At 45.0% G+C, this 18,966-nt stretch overlaps 1 protein-coding gene across 1 annotated transcript in view; it reads right to left on the bottom strand.

Moving 5' to 3' along the window:
- The window catches only part of LOC147696912 (uncharacterized), a 232,242-nt gene that overhangs the window by 147,074 nt on the left and 66,202 nt on the right, over positions 1 to 18,966 (bottom strand). The window lies entirely within an intron of this gene.

Consider the following 18,966-nt stretch of genomic DNA (forward strand, 5'->3'; position numbering starts at 1 on the left):
ATTTACACAAGCGGATTACTGCTCAAATAAGCAGACTTTAAAGCAACATCAGGATGTGATGGCATTATCTAAATTGGTAGTATTGGGTGAGTAAACATTCAATCATGCTGGAACGTGCTGCGACGGTGCCTGTCTGAGGCTTACGTGTGAACCTTTAGACTGGCACTGCCGTGACTCTTCTGCAGCACCACCTGCCTACCAAGAATTACAATTGTAATCTGGTGGGCGATGTGGGTATGGATTTGGCAGTCTCCTATGAGGCGCTGCCATGGAGGCCTGTGGGAGGACCACCAATGTCGTAATCTGGCACTTTAATATTCTACATTTATGCAGAGTGACCATGTAGGCTTCAATGCAGATGCATTGTCTGATTCCATTTAGTGTCTTTGTTTACATACATGAAATACTCCACAACACACACTCTGTACATGCTTTAAGAGCAATAGTGCCTCTAAATAATACAATACCACCAGTGTATCCTGAAAGGAGAATCCCTGATTGGCATTTAGCTATTCATTCACTTTGAGGAAGTCTTCTTGTGCCTTTTCGAAAATCAGTAAGCTGTGCCCAGGGGTGATCTTTTCTTCTGTTAACTCTGTATTTCTAATCAATATTAGGAAAGACATCATGAATAACAGGAGTTGGCCATTCAATAGTAAAGAAACATAATAAATTCATGATTTTTGAATAGGGAACGTGCAATGAGAAGAAATGTTACTGTTTACAATCATCTAATGGCTATGTTATTTCGCATTAAATCGATGGTGTCAGGATTGTAGAAGGAAAGGAATCTTGCTACATTTTCCAGCTTAAATTAAATAAATATAAATACAGATAACATTTATCATATACTTTACTGAATATAATACTTATTAGTAGTAATACGTGTAGTCATGGTAGTAAAAGCTTTTTTGCATTACCTCTTGCTTGCAGTTGGAGACTGAGATTTTAGATAGTTGCTTTCAGAAACTAACAGTATGCAGTCCAGGGAATGTTTCTTATAAGTCACACGTTGTTCATCTTCCTCCGTATAGTAGTCAGCCACTTCTGATGGATTGAATAGTGAAATGTTTATAAAACAAACGGTTCATGAATGACTATCTGAGATGCATGTGGTGCAAATAGATTTTGGTCATTTGAACTTACAGTTGATATCATTCCGCAGCTTCTTCCTCTTTTCTCAGGTGTCCAATTTCCTTGTCTTCACCTGGTGTTTTAGGAAGTCTAAAAGTAAGGCATATAAGTGAGCAATAAAGCATGAAGTGAGCAGCTGCAACAGTTAGTAACATACATACAACGTAACATGCACGGATGGAATAGAGATCCTATTAAATCGTAAGTCATGTGCTAGTAAAATAGAGAACATATATTAATTTGAAAGGTTTCAGGGTTCAACATTTTGTATGATTTCACATAATGCAGTAGAAATGAAAATTGCTTGGCGATTCTAATGGTAGCAAACTAATAATAATGATTAATGATTTGAAAGCAAAAAAAAAATATTTAACTTGCATAAGAACTTGATCAACAGGCTTTCCAACAACAAAACGCCCATTTGTTACCATCATATTGATGACGTTTTTTCGGATGTCATCATTGAAAAGGAGCTTGAGATAATCATCAGTGTCAATTCTTCCATTTAGTAGATGACCAATCATCGATTCCCATACATCCTTTACAACTGTTGCAATTTCTTCAGGAGTGCTTTTCTTCATGGAAACTCGGGCCTAGTGAATTGACAACTGTTCACAATTTTTAACGCACTTAGTGCAAACCAACAAAATGCGATTTGCTTTGCTGGAAAGCAAATAGAAAGGGCATGAGTAACACATTGTAGGGCAACAGGTTGTCAGGAAATTGGCAAACAAAGCCTTAACAGGTAAGATAGAATGTAAAATTCGGGGGTGCATAATGTATTCAGTGGAGATTGTCATGGACAATAGGAATGACATGAAAACAGGGAGAGGTGGGATGACTAGGATGGTCACAAGTGCAGATTAGAGTTTCCAGCTGCAGTTCATCCTCAGATAGTCGGGCGGTAGTTTAGGGTGAAGGAGAATGGGGATTGATGCAGAGGTAACTCATGGGAAACCAGACATTTAAGTTTTAAAGTCAAACAGGATGTAGGTTGCAGAGTGAGCTGATACACTCCAAGATGGCCTCCAAAGGTGTGAAGTGAAGAATGTCCATTTTAGGTCTCGCCTACGCAGCGAGCTTGCGCTGCTAAGGCAAAATGACCTGTTGCTGTCGCCATGGCTTTTCAGCCAAACACGTGCACGCGTTCCATTGCCTTCAATTGCAGCACCTGCACATGAGGCGATTTACTTGCGGGAGCGAGCGCCACCATATGGTAGCAATTATCGCTCCCGCAAGTGAATCGCACAGCCCCCCCGCCACTGCCACGCGAGGAGCGCGCGCGCGAGCTTGTGCTTATTTTTCTGCGCGCGCGAACACTCCCGGTCGAGGCCGAACTTCTGCAATGCTCACCTCTGAAAGCCATATGCGTAGCACACATTGCCTGGTCAGGTCATCATTAACAAATATTGTCCACATTTTCACAGGTTTTTGATGCCCTGTGTTGAACCCAGCAAAACCTGCCCAACTGTCTGCTGTTTACATCGACTGTGCGTTACTTCAGGCGAATGCCCTTTTTTGTATTTTACCCAGCCATAGACTCTATGCTCTCTGAGGAGCAGCTGGGGAAGGTGCATAACCGCAGCACCATAGGTTGGGTAACTGAACTGCGGGTGCCTGGATTTTCTTTGCACTGTGATATTGTTAGTTTCGATGAATCTGTTCTCGTTGCAGAACTGCAGTTACAGAAATACGACGTCTCACGAGTGTGATTAGTTAAGCCAGTCCAGTTGTGTGCTTTAGTGTAGTCCTGAATTTGTAGTACTACCCTGCCTGTGCACTTCATAATGCAAATGGAGAACATGAACGGGATGAGTTACTCACATGGGACCTGGGAAACGTCTAAGCTGTGTCAGAGTAAAATCCGAATTTAAATTACGATGTGAGAACTCTTCAAACTTTAGTTCAGATCCATTGAGATGTCAAGCAACCCTGTCATCTGCGACACCATCAGAAAGGTGCATTATTATTTTTTTTTTATCCAGCAGAGCTTTCCACTCGGACACATATATAGATTCAATCTGTAGTTGCCCGAGTGAAAACATCTTTAGGATTGTAGATTTGCCTTATACGTCATGAATATGAATATAGAGGGTGGAGACTCCACAAGGCACGTCGTGTAATGTGAAAAGTGCGGAGAAGTATCACTCAACAATACAAGATCTCTTCTCGACAGCTAGAAGGCTATAACTACACTGGCAACGGTCAGAACGACAAAGCTTAGCAATGACGGGGTTGGTAACTTGCAGTAATTGCTGATGCATTTGCATTATGTTGCAAACACAGGGAGAGCAGAAAATTTGCTGCCGTCAAAGTGAATATGGGCATTTCAGCACCCTCCCACCCCCTCCATTTTATATATCCCATTTAGCCTCCCCAGTCCCACACATTTAATATGGCTGTTTTGCCCCTCCCCCAATATTTTGATTGATTGAAACACTACTCAATTGCCACAGGCCACGCACACTGAGCTTTATGGTGCAACTCTCTCGATAGCGAACCCCAAGAACACCCAGAATCAAATTCAAATTTACTCTAACCCTATTTACCCAGGTAAGGGGGGCACTGCCAGGGCCAGTTTAGGTGGAGACAGCGAGAGGGGTGCGTTCAGAGGCATAATACTCCCCGCCGAAGAGACAGGAGGAAACAAACTGGTGCAGTGATGTTTGTATTCTTGTTGTGAAGTTCCCTTATACATTCTGCTATCCCAAAATGCCTTCTATTCCTTAATTTGTATGTTCTAAATTGAAATGTTGGGAGCACCTGTGCGGACCGGGACTGAGCACCACCTCCCTCCGAGAGAACGCGCTGCACTTCCTGAAACCAGTTTATACAAATAAGCCCTTTTTGTCTCCACACCTCCCTGAACGGTGTATTTAACAACTCACCTCTTTGCTCTACAATATCCTCTTATCACTTCCTCCTTAAAGCACTTCCTTGTGTCTCCTCCACACAGTGCACCCTCTTGCCTCTAAGCACCGCATTTTCTTTCACTTTTGCCTTGGCCATAAATTAACAAATCTCAACCTCCTACACACACATTTAAATAGAATCACAAATTCAATTAGAATACATGACCTTTGATCTGTGCGTTCAGCAGGGGGGCCAAGGATTGGATGACCATATATTCTGGACACCTTTTTGACCCCCTGACAGGCACAGTGCAAAAGTCGTATCTCCTTCAGCCTCAACCCCTGAGAGCCCTCATTCATGTTATCAGTTATAAAGACCTGAAGGCGACTCAGTCGAGGGTATGTACTAAACATGTGTAATGATTGTCCTTTTCTTTAACAAAACAATGCACTGTCATTTAACACAGTGCATTGAGGGAGTTGTAGCTATTGGTTGTTTTTCAACTGCGTCATTGGGCCAATTAGCAACTGAATACAATGAGGTGTGAAAGGAAAGACCAGGACTGGGCCCGGTGCAGGGTGCCCTCGAAGGCACAGATTCTCTTTGTAGAATTACGTAGTGTCAGTGGCTCTTAGTACTGAAGTGTTTCTGATAACACGAGAGGTGCCCTTTTGAGCTATGGAACACTGGGTACTGGTTCCAGTTACTGCATAGTAATCCCCTGTCCCCATACAAGCAGTGCTTAATTTGAGCCGGTGGTTTCAGTGTTTGGCACGGGCACATATTTGTCAAAAACGGTACTTATGACAGCTGCTGCATTCCAAAACTGTCTGGCTAATTTAGAGATTAGCAGTACCATAGGTTATTTTTATAAAGTAAATACAAAATGGCTAACAGCTGCCAGACAAGCCATTCTTATAGCTTTGGGGGCCTGGAATAGCGCGAATGTTAGCAGCGCTAGCAGGGGCAAAGGGTGAGGCAAGGAGCAGTGGCCTGCTGACGAGGGGCTCAGGCACTTTTTTTAAATTTTACAAATTAAACACTGCATACCAGGCATGGACCTAAACAAGTGGTCACTGGTATGTATAGTCTATAAAGTGAGGCATGCAATGGAGATTGAGCAAGAAGGAATGCATAGACACAAAAAATAGATCAATAGATTGCACTTTCAATCTGCTTTGCTGTGGCTGTTCTTCTGTGTGGAAATCTATTTTCCCCTTTCTCTCCAACCAGTTTATTTTGTTCTGGCATCTGGCATTTTACCACTGCAATAACTGAGGGACCCGGATTAGGACCTAGCTGCATGAGGTCAGTTCTGAAACAGGAGCCCATTTTTCACTGTAGAGCTACTGTAATTGACACTCTACCTGGCCTATATATGGGCATAACATTGCCATTTCCCCACCAGGCATGTGTTTCTAGAAGAGCAGCCAAACATGTGTGTATGGTGGCAAATATGCCAAAGTCTGGCTGAGGGGCTGCTAAGTGCTAAACTCTGGTCTTTATCACTACTCTGAATCCTTGACACAGCACTGCACAGCATTTCCTGTAGGTACAACTGGTATACATCTTAAGTCTGACTGACTTCAGCCACCTGGTTACCTGGGTCACCACAACATGCACCACTTATTTTGGCGCACAGTACTGTCTTTCCTGGTCCGAGTGACTCAAGGTCTCCTTGCACTGAGGTGCTTGGTACATCTCTATTCTCCAGAAATATACAAATGGAATTGATCATCTTTCATAAGTTACACATAATGAAGCAGCTCAGTAATTAGTCTTGTCATTGTCTATGTGAGTGTAGGCCGACAATACCCAAATTGTACTCAGTTGCTGCCAATCAACAGGAATCAGCTGCAAATATCCGCAAATGCATGCCACAAGTTAACAACTGGATGCTGTGCAGCTGCTTAAAACTAAATTCTAACAAAACAAAAATACTACCACTGTGAAACAAGGTCCTCTTGTGGTCCCTTGATTGGTGGGCAGTCAATCCTTGAACGGTACCGACTCCTTCTGACTCCAGTACTCTTACCTTGCATTCCATCTCCGATCTTCTGTGGTCTTTGCAAGGTGCTCTGTGTTCTGTGGACCCACAGGTCGCACACATCACTGCACAGTCGAATTAACAAATAAAATTGAGCTTGTCCCTATGCTTTTTGCACAGATTTGCCGCTGGTATATTGAGTATCTTTAGATAATGTGAAAGGTCTGTTAGTCTGCTGTTCTCAGACATTTCTATATCTTGATCAAATAGTTCATGGCATCTCTGGGCACCATCGTCTCCACTGTCCTTGTAGATGCTGAAACAGGACAGGCAGAAACTGTGTCCGCATTTCAAGGTCAAAGGGGCCGTTAACAGCTTCCTGTAGATGGTGCAGGTGGCCTCCTCAAGGAGCGCCGCCCCGGGGTTTGTGTCCTTCTTTTCTGGTCTGAGCTGTGCTGGTCTCTCCTTCTGACGGGATCCTTGTACTCCGAGGCCTTACTGTGGGAGGAGCTGCCAGATGGTGATCTGGGGAGGGGCAGGGTGGGGGTAGTAATCTATGGATTACAGAGGATTACAGGTAAGTAAACATTTAAATAAATAAAATGACTTTTGTTGCACGCGCACTGCATCCCCAAATGCCATGCAGTGCACACAATGACATTTGTTTAATTTATGTATGTGTTTACTTACCTGTAAAGCTCCATAATCCATACATTACTACCCCCCCCACCCTGCCACTCCCCCTCCCCAAATCACCGCCCGGCAGCCACTCCAAATAGGAGTGTGTTGTAATGTGCTTATTGCCATTTCAGTCTCTCCATTGTGGTTCTCTCTCTGCCTGCTCAGCCTGCGATGATGTCACGTAGAATGTTGGGGTTGCTTTGTATGTGGTGAGATTCAGTTGGTGTGATGGGCTGAGCAGAGTGGACCTTGCTCCTGGTGGGGCATTACCAGAGACTACCTGATTTGCTATAAATCTTCTTGCAACTGAAAGGCTGTAATTTACTACAAGAATAAATCTACTCTTTACATCAACAAGACATGTCTCCACCTCCTACCTCGTTTTAACACTGGCGACGATTCAAAGAACCCATTGAGCTACCTGACTTGTCTTTTTAAACTGAAGTAAGTGAAGCTGATTAACTAGATGAAGAGGCGATTTTAAAAAGGATTTAAAGTTTTGGTACTCAAAGACTTAAAGACTTAAAGATTTCAAGTATGTAAAATGGATGACACTAAGCACCCCATATGCCCCACCAGTGACCCTATCAACGGTCGCCCTCAACACTTTGTGTCAGTGTCTTCCCATTTTAACCAAGTGAGACACTGTCTACTGTGAAGCCTCAAGCATTTGAAGTGTCAGGATCGGAGAAATATAGCAGCAGTGTTGGAGGTTTTAGCTGTTTTCTTTAAAAAAAAGGGGCAAAGTTGCCTGCTTGTGATCTGCTGTGCTGCTGGAGTAGTACGATATGTCATAGAGCGGCTGTGAGGAGTGTGGCGCACAGTGCGGCCCATTAATTTAGTTTTCGTTCATGGTTTAATGCCATGAAGAGTGAGCTGGGCTGTGCTGGACTTAGAATCCGTTTCTTTAAGGAGTAACTGTATTTAATGTTTGCTGTCAGTTTCTTCCTTGAGCGTGAAGTTATCTAAATTGCCTGTTACTTGGTTTGTCTTTGTCCAGAGGCATAAATCGAGCCTCAGAGATAGTAGTACTTGATTCCAGCCACTGAGTGGTGCTGATGTCATGTCTACTTTAATTTTGGGAGAAATTTTCGCTGAACTATGGCAAAAATTAAGTCTTACCTGCTTCTTTCCATTAAATGACGGTTGATAGTTGCCGAGTGGATTCGTCTTTCTCCTACCGCCTCAGTTAGTGACTAATGACGTCACAGAATCTTCTGAGGGTATTGGTGAGCCTAAGCGCAATAGAACCTTCTCAAGAAGATATTACAGAAGCGTTTCTTACGCTGCTCCGTTTTCACTACGCTTACAGTTGGCCATTCTGGACTCTCTGGTTTGCTGTGAGTCATGCGTGTGATGTCATGGGCTTTAATGACATCGTGCACACAAGCCACCATTTTGAGTATCCTTAGTTACCGGCACAACGTTAGCAGTGATCTTATTTTTGACAGGAAGCAGCTAAGTTTTTTTTTTTTATTGACAGCTATGTTCCATCATCTGAATTAGTATACTGCAGCATATTTTATGGATATGGATATAGTCAACTGTAACACGTCAGGAGAAGCACTTCACGTTAAAATATCCAAAATACTATTTATCTTACACATGCTTTGTGCGTATCTCTCCATCTATAGTAAAATGGCTCAAGAGCATAGATCGAGTTCTGGCTTTCACTACAAAATGACAAGGATTTTCCATGACCTCCAGTGAGACAGTTCGTATATCAGACAAGGTGTACTTTGCCGCCACATTTTGGATTTTGACAATGTGTTTTGCTTGGAGAGACCTCGGTGAACAACAGCAGTGAATTCTGTGAACAACTCCCTCCATACCCGTATGATCGGCGGTGACTACCTTATTTATTTCAGTTTATTTTGTTGTAGTTCTTAATTGAAAGTGGATGAGAACTATGTTTATCGTATGCTTCTTGGGTTGTATCTTTTGTGGGTGGTGTGTCCATTGCTTTATGTTTTCGTAATTTTGGAAGGTCACTTTTTGCTTTGTTTCTTTCGCGTTTTGCTTTTGGGTGACTGTTTGGTTTCCATGAATGTTTCTTTGTTGTCTGTTTGGGATGCCAGAGCAGTCTGTCTTTGGTGTGTCATGGGTTAAAGGACAACCTGCAGTTATTTTGGGTCTAAGGTTATTCCAGGTTTTTGATTTCCTTGGTGTTATGTACACTTGCTATATAGACTGTGTGTGATGTGAGTATTGCACTTGTGGGGTTAAAGGATACCCTAAGTTATGTGGGGTTAAAGGATACCCTGAGTTTTCGGTTTTTTGACTTGCTTTATGTTAGGTGTCCATGCTACACACGTGGGGTTAAGGGATACCCTAGGTTTTGGTTGTTGGTGTTATGTTTATACGCTACTCAGACTGTGTGTGACGGGTACACATGTGGAGAGTTACCTCAAGTGTAGTCTAACTCCTCTTATCACTCTTGTTACCCTTGGTTTTTGGGATTTGTGCAGTTAGGGTTGTAGATCCCTGTCTTGCCCCAGTTTATGCTGGTTTAGTATTGTGCTTGATTTATTTTACTGCAGTTTTTCTACTGATTTTGTGTATGGCACATTAGATATTGTGTGCGGTTTTGGATTTATTGGTTTTTAAGAAGGTATTTTCTTGTTTTGCATTTCTTTTGTTTATGATCATTTTCAGGGAGAAGAGGTATTATATTGTGTTGATACTGTGTCTTCTTTCTGTCGTAAGTGCGTTTCCATCTATGCATTTTTTTGTGCTTATGATTATCAAAGGGGAGGGATGTGTTGGTTGTATTTATTAATGAATTCTCATCTTCTCCTTTTTTCTTTTGAATGTTTAGGGGATGTTTTGGTTTTATATATTATACATTCTCTTTTTCTTCCATTCCTTTGATTGTTTGATTATTAAGAAGGGGGATGTGTTGTAATGTGCTTATTGCCATTTCAGTCTCTCCATTGTGGTTCTCTCTCTGCCTGCTCAGCCTGCGATGTCACGTGGAATGTTGGGGTTGCTTTGTATGTGATGAGATTCAGTTGGTGTGATGGGCTGAGCAGAGTGGACCTTGCTCCTGGTGGGGCATTACCAGAGACTACCTGATTTGCTATAGATCTTCTTGTAACTGAAAGGCTGTAATTTACTACAAGAATAAATCTACTCTTTACATCAACAAGACATGTCTGCGCCTCCTACCTCGTTTTAACAGAGTGCAGCCTGGCATCAGTGAAAGCTCCGGCCCCCTCTTCGGGCCCTACTTGGTATTTCACAGGTGGTGGTATGGGAGAGGAGGTGGGGGCAACGGGAGGTATTACAGTTGGGCAGGGAGGTATGCAGCTCCGGTTCAGTGTCCCCTCAGGGCCTGGATCGGACCCCTCAATCACCGGAGCGGAGAGGGGTGTTGGCAGTCCTCTAGCAATCAGGGGCAGGGGGACCAGCGTGCGTACGGAGGAGGTGCATGAGTGTGTGTAATTCCCATGTTCACTGTTGGAAGCAGGGTGGCCCAGGACACGGTTCTAGGCGCTACACCTCCCTGGGAGTCCAAAGGCTGTGCACGCACTGACCGTTTACAGGACTTGTTAGTGCTGTACTCTCCCAGTCAATATTTTTGAGAAGGGCGGGCACTTTCCGTATAACAGGACTTCTTTGGTCCTATGAAGTACTGGTACTTTCCCAGGGCGGCAGCAGAGGTGCAACTAGCGGTGCGTCTTAGAAACCGTGGGGCAGATTTACAATAACTGGCGCTTCCCTGCATATCAGCAGGGATGCGCCAGTTACTTTGCTTCGCAACTCTGCCACCATAGATGCGCCGCATTTACAATGCGGCGCACCATGGGGCAAAAATGGCACAGATGCGTGATGCATCTGTGCCGTAAAGGCAGCACATTGCTGGAGTTGCGTCGCAAGCGTGACGAGGCTCCAGCAATTCTTTGGGGGGCCCTATCTGGTCAATGCTGCGTCAATCCTTACACCTGCTTCAAGCAGGCACAGGGTTTTGATGCAGCATGGGCTAAAAAGTGACTGAGTGAAATCTTGCAGATTTCACTCAGACACTTTTAGGAGGCGTTCCTGTGCCGAAACGGCCCCCCTGCGCAGGAACCCCTCCTTCTGGTGCAGGGCTTTACAACGTGACGCAACTTCCAGATGCATTACGTTGTAAATATCCCGCACCATCGCACATCTTTTGCGCCGCTGCTGCATCACAAAAGTGACGCAACAGCGGCGTAAATGAGGCGCAAGGGGCTTGTACATCTGCCCCCCGGGTGGTGACCTCGAATGTTTCCAGAGTAATTGCCATTAGATTGTTTCCTTCTTTAAAGGGCACAATTTCAAGAGGAGGACGCGGCATGCAGGTGCGGTGTTTGTTGTCTGAAATTCAACGCAGAGGATGCAAATTTTGTTCAAACCACTGCAAGAAAAATGGTAATGAGGTCACAGACCGGCATGAAGATGCACAGTGATCACATTCTGTAGTATTTACACAAGCGGAATACTGCTCAAATAAGCAGACTTTAAAGCAACATCAGGATGTGATGGCATTATCTAAATTGGTAGTATTGGGTGAGTAAACATTCAATCCTGCTGGAACGTGCTGCGACGGTGCCTGTCTGAGGCTTACGTGTGAACCTTTAGACTGGCACTGCCGTGACTCTTCTGCAGCACCACCTGCCTACCAAGAATTACAATTGTAATCTGGCGGGCGATGTGGGTATGGATTTGGCAGTCTCCTATGAGGCGCTGCCATGGAGGCCTGTGGGAGGACCACCAATGTCGTAATCTGGCCCTTTAATATTCTACATTTATGCAGAGTGACCATGTAGGCTTCAATGCAGATGCATTGTCTGATTCCATTTAGTGTCTTTGTTTACATACATGAAATACTCCACAACAAACACTCTGCACATGCTTTAAGAGCAATAGTGCCTCTAAATAATACAATTTCTTAGTCCTTGTTGCCGCCCGGACAGGCTGAATTGTTAAGGCTCCCGACTTTGTAGACGGACCAGAGCAGGCGACAGACTCCGCAGTCCTGGGACCTGCGAGGAGCAGTGAAAGAGCACAGGGTGGAAACACTGTCATCCGCTCTTTCTTTGAGCTGTACTTGTGGCGGTGCCAGGCTGCCAGGCGGTGAATGGGAATGGGAAGGGGGTTGACGTATGCTCCAGACAGCCCGGACTTATAGGGAATCCCTATTTTGTAAGCAGAAACAGGCTTTATTTTGTCCTTCTCCTGCCTGAAATTGCCTCTGCTTCAATAGAAATCAACGGGGGACAAAACATGACCCCAATCCGACTGACAAATTGGGGACCTATCACAGTAACTGTCCTCTCGAAATCCCAGCCAGATAATTGAGGCTTCGTGTCTAAAACACTGATCTCTGTATAACCTGCAGGTTTGCACATGCCAATTATGTTAGATAAGGTCTTAATTAAGGACCTTGTCTGTAATATCTTGTGCTATATAAGTAGTTGCTAGTTATCAGAGCCTAAAACTAATTGACCATGTATCATTTTCAAATGTGGCTGTTTTGCACGAAGGGATTCTCACCTGCTTCTCTTATCCATTGTGTTTGTGTTATAAATTACTGGGTGAATTCAGGGATAACAAAGTGTCCCATATCACGCTCATGCTATCTGTGCCTTGTTTGAGTTGGATGTATTACATGATCTGAGTCTTCTATTCAGTTGGGTATTGTTTTTCGTATACTAGGAGCTTGGGAAAAGGGATGTATAATGTTAAAGACAACTACGGCAGACTACAGCGGTGGGCAGGCTACTTGCGCGCTCTTACGCTGAATGCACTTCTTTTAAAAATTTGCACAACCCAGCTGATTGATAGCTGTGTTGCGCACTCTTTGTATTTTAAAACTGTTCTTTGCTGATTAAAAGCATCGCGCACTTTGCGTGTTTTAAAACTGTTGTATGACGATTAAAACCCCCGCGCACTTCGTGTGTTATTAAATTGTTCCATGCTGACTGATAGCATTGCGCCTGCACTTTGATCTAGTATACTGGTAACCCACCTCCATCTTCTTCGCTCTTGATCCCGGTCCGCCCCGGCTGTGTGCCGTTTGAGCGGAGGGTCAGCCCACGAGCGACACTTCCTACCTGGTCCTGCACCACTTCCGCCCTGCCTCTCCACCGTGCAGGTCAGCGGTCTAGTGGCTCACGGCAACTAGACATAAAATGGCGACCTGGAGCAAGCGCAGCGGACGAGCACAGCGGGAGCGCCGACTTCGCGCCGAAGTCGCGCATAAGTCAAGCCCGTCTGCGCCCGTCCGCGGCCGGCCGGGGCTAGGGGCACGTCACTCTGCCCACGGTATCATCTACTCCCCCGCAGAACTTCTCTGTCTCCAGGGCCCATGGCCGTTAGCCTCCACCACCTGTACCCGTATCTCCTCCCTTGGTTTGTCTCCTGCTCTCGCCATTCCTCCTCCTCATCACACTCCCCCTAACCCTTCTGAGGGTGATGTTATTCCTGGACCCCCTAAAACCCTTTCAGCCTATTATCTGAACACCCAATCCGCTGTAGCCCACTCGCATGAATTGTCGGTGCTGCTGGACCTCCACGCACCAGACATTCTGTTTCTCACTGAAACTTGGTTTTGCGAAGACTCTCTCCCCGTCTTATTGGCAACTTTACCAGCGCCATACTATGCTTTACGCTCAGATCGCCCTAATGGCAGGTCCGGGGGCGGCATAGCGGTCATCGCCCGAGCCGACATCCCCTTTCAAACCCTCTCTCTGCCAGAGATTGCTACCACAGAGTACCTGGCTATCCGTACCACTTCCACTACCCCCCCTCTCACCTGTTTACTTATCTATCGCCCCCCCCCCCCCCCAATCGCCCTTATTGTTTCTCCCCAGCTTTTTGGAAGTACTTGCTACGATCACGGTAAATAACTCCTCCATTCTGCTCCTGGGTGATTTCAATTTCTGGCCCACAGACCCCACAGAATGTCCTTCCTCTAAGGAATTTTCAGACACTCTTCAATCTCTCAATTTCACATCCCATATCCACTCCCCCACCCATGTTAAAGGACATATCCTAGACCAGATATGGTCCTTGAATTGCCCCGTAAAGTTTTTATCCATCTCACCTTGCACATGGTCGGACCATCACCTGATCTCATTTGCCCTGCCCATCCACCCCCCGGTCAAGCCCCCACTTCCTAAAAATGTCTGGGTCCGGGCTTGGGGGCGAGTAGACCCCGACAATCTATCTGCCTTACTCACCGCTTCTTACCCCCTCCTACAAGGTCTATCCACTCTCTCCCAAGTCACGTCCATTGATCAGTGGCTCACCTCTGGTTGTGACTCCATCGCCCCCCTGAAGCGGGTTACCTCAAAGCGAGAGAAGGATGCAAACCTGTGGTTTAATGAGGACCTCAAGACCATCAAATTAGCGGTACGCAGAGCGGAGCGCGCCTGGAGGAGAAACTATTGCCCCTTACTTCGATTGGAGTTCACTAACATCCTGACCCAATATAAACAGGCCATCTTGGTGGCGAAAACAGCCTATTTTTCCTCCAAAGTCCTCGCCGTGGAGAACCAATCGAGGGAAATCTTCTCGATTGTGCACAACCTGGCATTCTCTGACAGAACTACTCTGAAACCCACCCCCTCTCCGGAACTCTGTCACTCCCTTAACAACTTTTTCATCCAAAAAATTATCACCATCAAAGCTAATATTCCTTCCCCTTCTCCTACTTTTGTGGATCCTCAGTGTCCTCCCCCCAAGGGACAACTTGATGCCCTTCCTCTCCTGACCAAGGAAGCCCAGACTTCGATAATCCCTTTAGTCAAATCTGGTTCCCCCCTAGACCCTTGCCCCTCCCACATTCTTCGTCACATTTTTTCCTCCTGTTCCGACCCCCCCCTTCACCTCCTCAACAGTTCACTTTCTCAGGGCGTTGTACCCGCCCCACTGAAAACAGCAATCATCGTCCCTATTCTAAAGAAACCGGGCGCGGACCCCTCAGTCCCCGCCAACTATCGCCCCATCTCCCTCTTGCCATTTTTGGCAAAAGTGCTCGAGCGCCATGCCACCTGCACTCTGAGCTCTTTTGTGGAGACGCATGAGGTCTTAGCCCCCCGCCAGGCCGGTTTCCGCCCCGCACACTCTACGGAGTCCGTAGTACTTTCGGTCCTTGATAACCTCAGGGAGGGAATGGATACCAACCAGACCCAGGCCCTGGTCCTCCTCGATCTCTCAGCCGCCTTTGACAAGGTTGATCATACCATCTTACTTTCCCGTGTCAAGGCGGCAGGGATCGGAGGTACCGCCCTGGTATGGTTATCCTCCTTCCTGAGGGATCGCGCCCAGGCAGTTCGCCTGGGTGACTTTACTGCGGACCTCCGGAAAGTTCAGTGCGGGGTTCCCCAAGGCTCTTCAATCTCACCCCTTTCGTTTAACCTTTACATCTTATTTTCTCACTGCAGCAGATGGAGGTCACCGTATATAATTATGCGGATGACCTCCAACTTGTCTTTAATCTGTCTTCTTCCCCGTCTTCTGTCTCTAATTTTAAATCTACTATGATTCACATCCGAGACTGGATGAACCACAACCATCTGAAACTCAACCCAGACAAGACTGAGCTGGTGTTGACGGGTGGTTCATCCAGTCCCTGGTCTCCTTTGTTTTGGTCCCCTTCCCTAGGCTCTCCACCTGTCCCCTCTACCTCAGTAAAAACATTAGGCATCAAGCTCAATCCCCAGCTCACCCTTCACTCCCAGGTTAGTTCTGTGGTGTCCTCTTCCTTTCTTTCACTGCGCACTATACGCAAGGTGTCCCGCTTCTTTTCTTTTCACGCTTTGAAATTGATTACCCTAGCAGTGGTCATCTCCCGCCTGGATTACGGCAACGCCCTATATGCCAGTATACCTGCATATAGCCTACAGCGGCTGCAGCAGATTCAGAACCAGGCGGCGCGCCTGGTGTTTAAATTACCAAAGTCCCACCATGTCACCCCCCTTCTCAAATCTCTGCATTGGCTCCCAGTCCGTAAACGTGTCCAGTTCAAGCTGGCCTCTATCCCCTTCCAAGCTCGACTGGGCACGGCACCGGCTTTTATCTCTTCTGAGATTATCCCCTATGTCCCTACCAGGGAACTACGTTCATCCACCCAATCCCTTCTCACAGTCCCGCGATTCCGGAGGAAGAAATGGGGAGGATCGAAATTTGCGACCCTTGCTCCACTCTTTTGGAACTCCCTGCCTCCTGAGCTCAGAGCCTTAACTCTTTATCCGCAATTCAGGAAACCGCTCAAAGCTCACTTGTTCACCAAAGTCTTCAATTAGCCGCCCTCTTGCAGCTCGAATTCCTTTATTTTAGCTTCTGCCATTTCCGCCTTGTTATCTGCAAGTTGTAGCGCCATGAAACCGCTGGGAACGTGCGCTTTATAAATAATTTTAAATTCAAATACCACCAGTGTATCCTGAAAGGAGAATCCCTGATTGGCATTTAGCTTTTCATTCACTTTGAGGAAGTCTTCTTGTGCCTTTTCGAAAATCAGTAAGCTGTGCCCAGGGGTGATCTTTTCTTCTGTAAACTCTGTATTTCTAATCAATATTAGGAAAGAAATCATGAATAACAGGAGTTGGCCATTCAATAGTAAAGAAACCTAATAAATTCATGATTTTTGAATAGGGAACGTGCAATGAGAAGAAATGTTACTGTTTACAATCATCTAATGGCTATGTTATTTCGCATTAAATCGATGGTGTCAGGATTGGAGAAGGAAAGGAATCTTGCTACATTTTCCAGCTTAAATTAAATAAATATAAATACAGATAACATTTATCATATACTTTACTGAATATAATACTTATTAGTAGTAATACGTGTAGTCATGGAAGTAAAAGCTTTTTTGCATTACCTCTTGCTTGCATTTGGAGACTGAGATTTTAGATAGTTGCTTTCAGAAACTAACAGTTTGCAGTCCAGGGAATGTTTCTTATTAGTCACACGTTGTTCATCTTCCTCCGTATAGTAGTCAGCCACTTCTGATGGATTGAATAGTGAAATGTTTATAAAACAAACGGTTCATGAATGGCTATCTGAGATGCATGTGGTGCAAATAGATTTTGGTAATTTGAACTTACAGTTGATATCATTCCGCAGCTTCTTCCTCTTTCCTCAGGTGTCCAATTTCCTTGTCTTCACCTGGTGTTTTAGGAAGTCTAAAAGTAAGGCATATAAGTGAGCAATAAAGCATGAAGTGAGCAGCTGCAACAGTTAGTAACATACATACAATGTAACATGCACGGATGGAATAGAGATCCTATCAAATCGTAAGTCATGTGCGAGTAAAATAGAGAACATATATTAATTTGAAAGGTTTCAGGGTTCAACATTTTGTATGATTTCACATAATGCAGTAGAAATGAAAATTGCTTGGCGATTCTAATGGTAGCAAACTAATAATAATGATTAATGATTTAAAAGCAAAAAAAAAAATATTTAACTTGCATAAGAACTTGATCAACAGGCTTTCCAACAACAAAACGCCCATTTGTTACCGTCATATTGATGACGTTTTTTCTGATGTCATCATTGAAAAGGAGCCTGAGATAATCATCAGTGTAAATTCTTCCATTTAGTAGATAACTAATCATCGATTCCCTTACATCCTTTACAACTGTTGCAATTTCTTCAGGAGTGCTTTTCTTCATGGAAACTCGGGCCAAGTGAATTGACAACTGTTCACAATTTTTAAAGCACTTGGTGCAAACCAACAAAATGCGATTTGCTTTGCTGGAAAGCAAATAGAAAGGGCATGAGTAACACATTGTAGGGCAACAGGTTGTCAGGAAATTGGCAAACAAAGCCTTAACAGGTAAGATAGAATGTAAAATTCGGGGGTGCATAATGTATTCAGTGGAGATTGATAAATTTGGGAACCGATATGGGAGTGTACAAAAGTTAGTCCCAATTGTACTGTGAGGGTGTCATGGGCAATAGGAATGACATGAAAACAGGGAGAGGTGGGATGACTAGGATGGTCACAAGTGCAGGTTAGAGTTTCCAGCTGTAGTTCATCCTCAGATAGTCGGGCGGTAGTTTAGGGTGAAGGAGAATGGGGATTGATGCAGAGGTAACTCATGGGAAACCAGACATTTAAGTTTTAAAGTCAAACAGGATGTAGGTTGCAGAGTGAGCTGATACACTCCAAGATGGCCTCCAAAGGTGTGAAGTGAAGAATGTCCATTTTAGGTCTCGCCTACGCAGCGAGCTTTCGCTGTGAAGGCAAAATGACCTATTGCTGTCGCCATGGCTTTACAGCCAAACACGTGCACACGTTCCATTGCCTTCAATTGCAGCACCTGCACATGAGGCGATTTACTTGCGGGAGCGAGCGCCACCATATGGTAGCAATTATCGCTCCCGCAAGTGAATCGCACAGCCCCCCCGCCGCTACCACGCGAGGAGCGCGCGTGCGCGCGCGTTTGTGCTTATTTTTCTGCGCGCGCGAACACTCCCGGTCGAGGCCGAACTTCTGCAATGCTCACCTCTGAAAGCCATATGCGTAGCACACATTGCCTGGTCAGGTCATCATTAACAAATACTGTCCACATTTTCACGGGTTTTTAATGCCCTGTGTTAAACCCAGCAAAAGCTGCCCAACTGTCTGCTGTTTACATCGACTGTGCGTTACTTCAGGCGAATGCCCTTTTTTGTATTTTACCCAGCCATAGACTCTATGCTCTCTGAGGAGCAGCTGGGGAAGGTGCATAACCGCAGCACCATAGGTTGGGTAACTGAACTGCGGGTGCCTGGATTTTCTTTGCACTGTGATATTGTTAGTTTTGATGAATCTGTTCTCGTTGCAGAACTGCAGTTACAGAAATACGACGTCTCACGAGTGTGATTAGTTAAGCCAGTCCAGTTGTGCGCTTTAGTGTAGTCCTGAATTTGTAGTACTACCCTGCCTGTGAACTTCATAATGCAAATGGAGAACATGAACGGGATGAGTTACTCACATGGGCCCTGGGAAACGTCTAAGCTGTGTCAGAGTAAAATCCGAATTTAAATTACGATGTGAGAACTCTTCAAACTTTAGTTCAGATCCATTGAGATGTCAAGCAACCCTGTCATCTGCGACACCATCAGAAAGGTGCATTATTATTTTTTTTTATCCAGCAGAGCTTTCCACTCGGACACATATATAAATTCAATCTGTAGTTGCCCCAGTGAAAAAATCTGTAGGATTGTATATTTGCCTTATACGTCATGAATATGAATATAGAGGGTGGAGACTCCACAAGGCACGTCGTGTAATGTGAAAAGTGCTGAGAAGTATCACTCAACAATACAAGATCTTTTCTCGACAGCTA

This window comes from Lissotriton vulgaris, chromosome 8, assembly GCF_964263255.1.
Source record: "Lissotriton vulgaris chromosome 8, aLisVul1.2, whole genome shotgun sequence".
NCBI lineage: Eukaryota > Metazoa > Chordata > Amphibia > Caudata > Salamandridae > Lissotriton > Lissotriton vulgaris.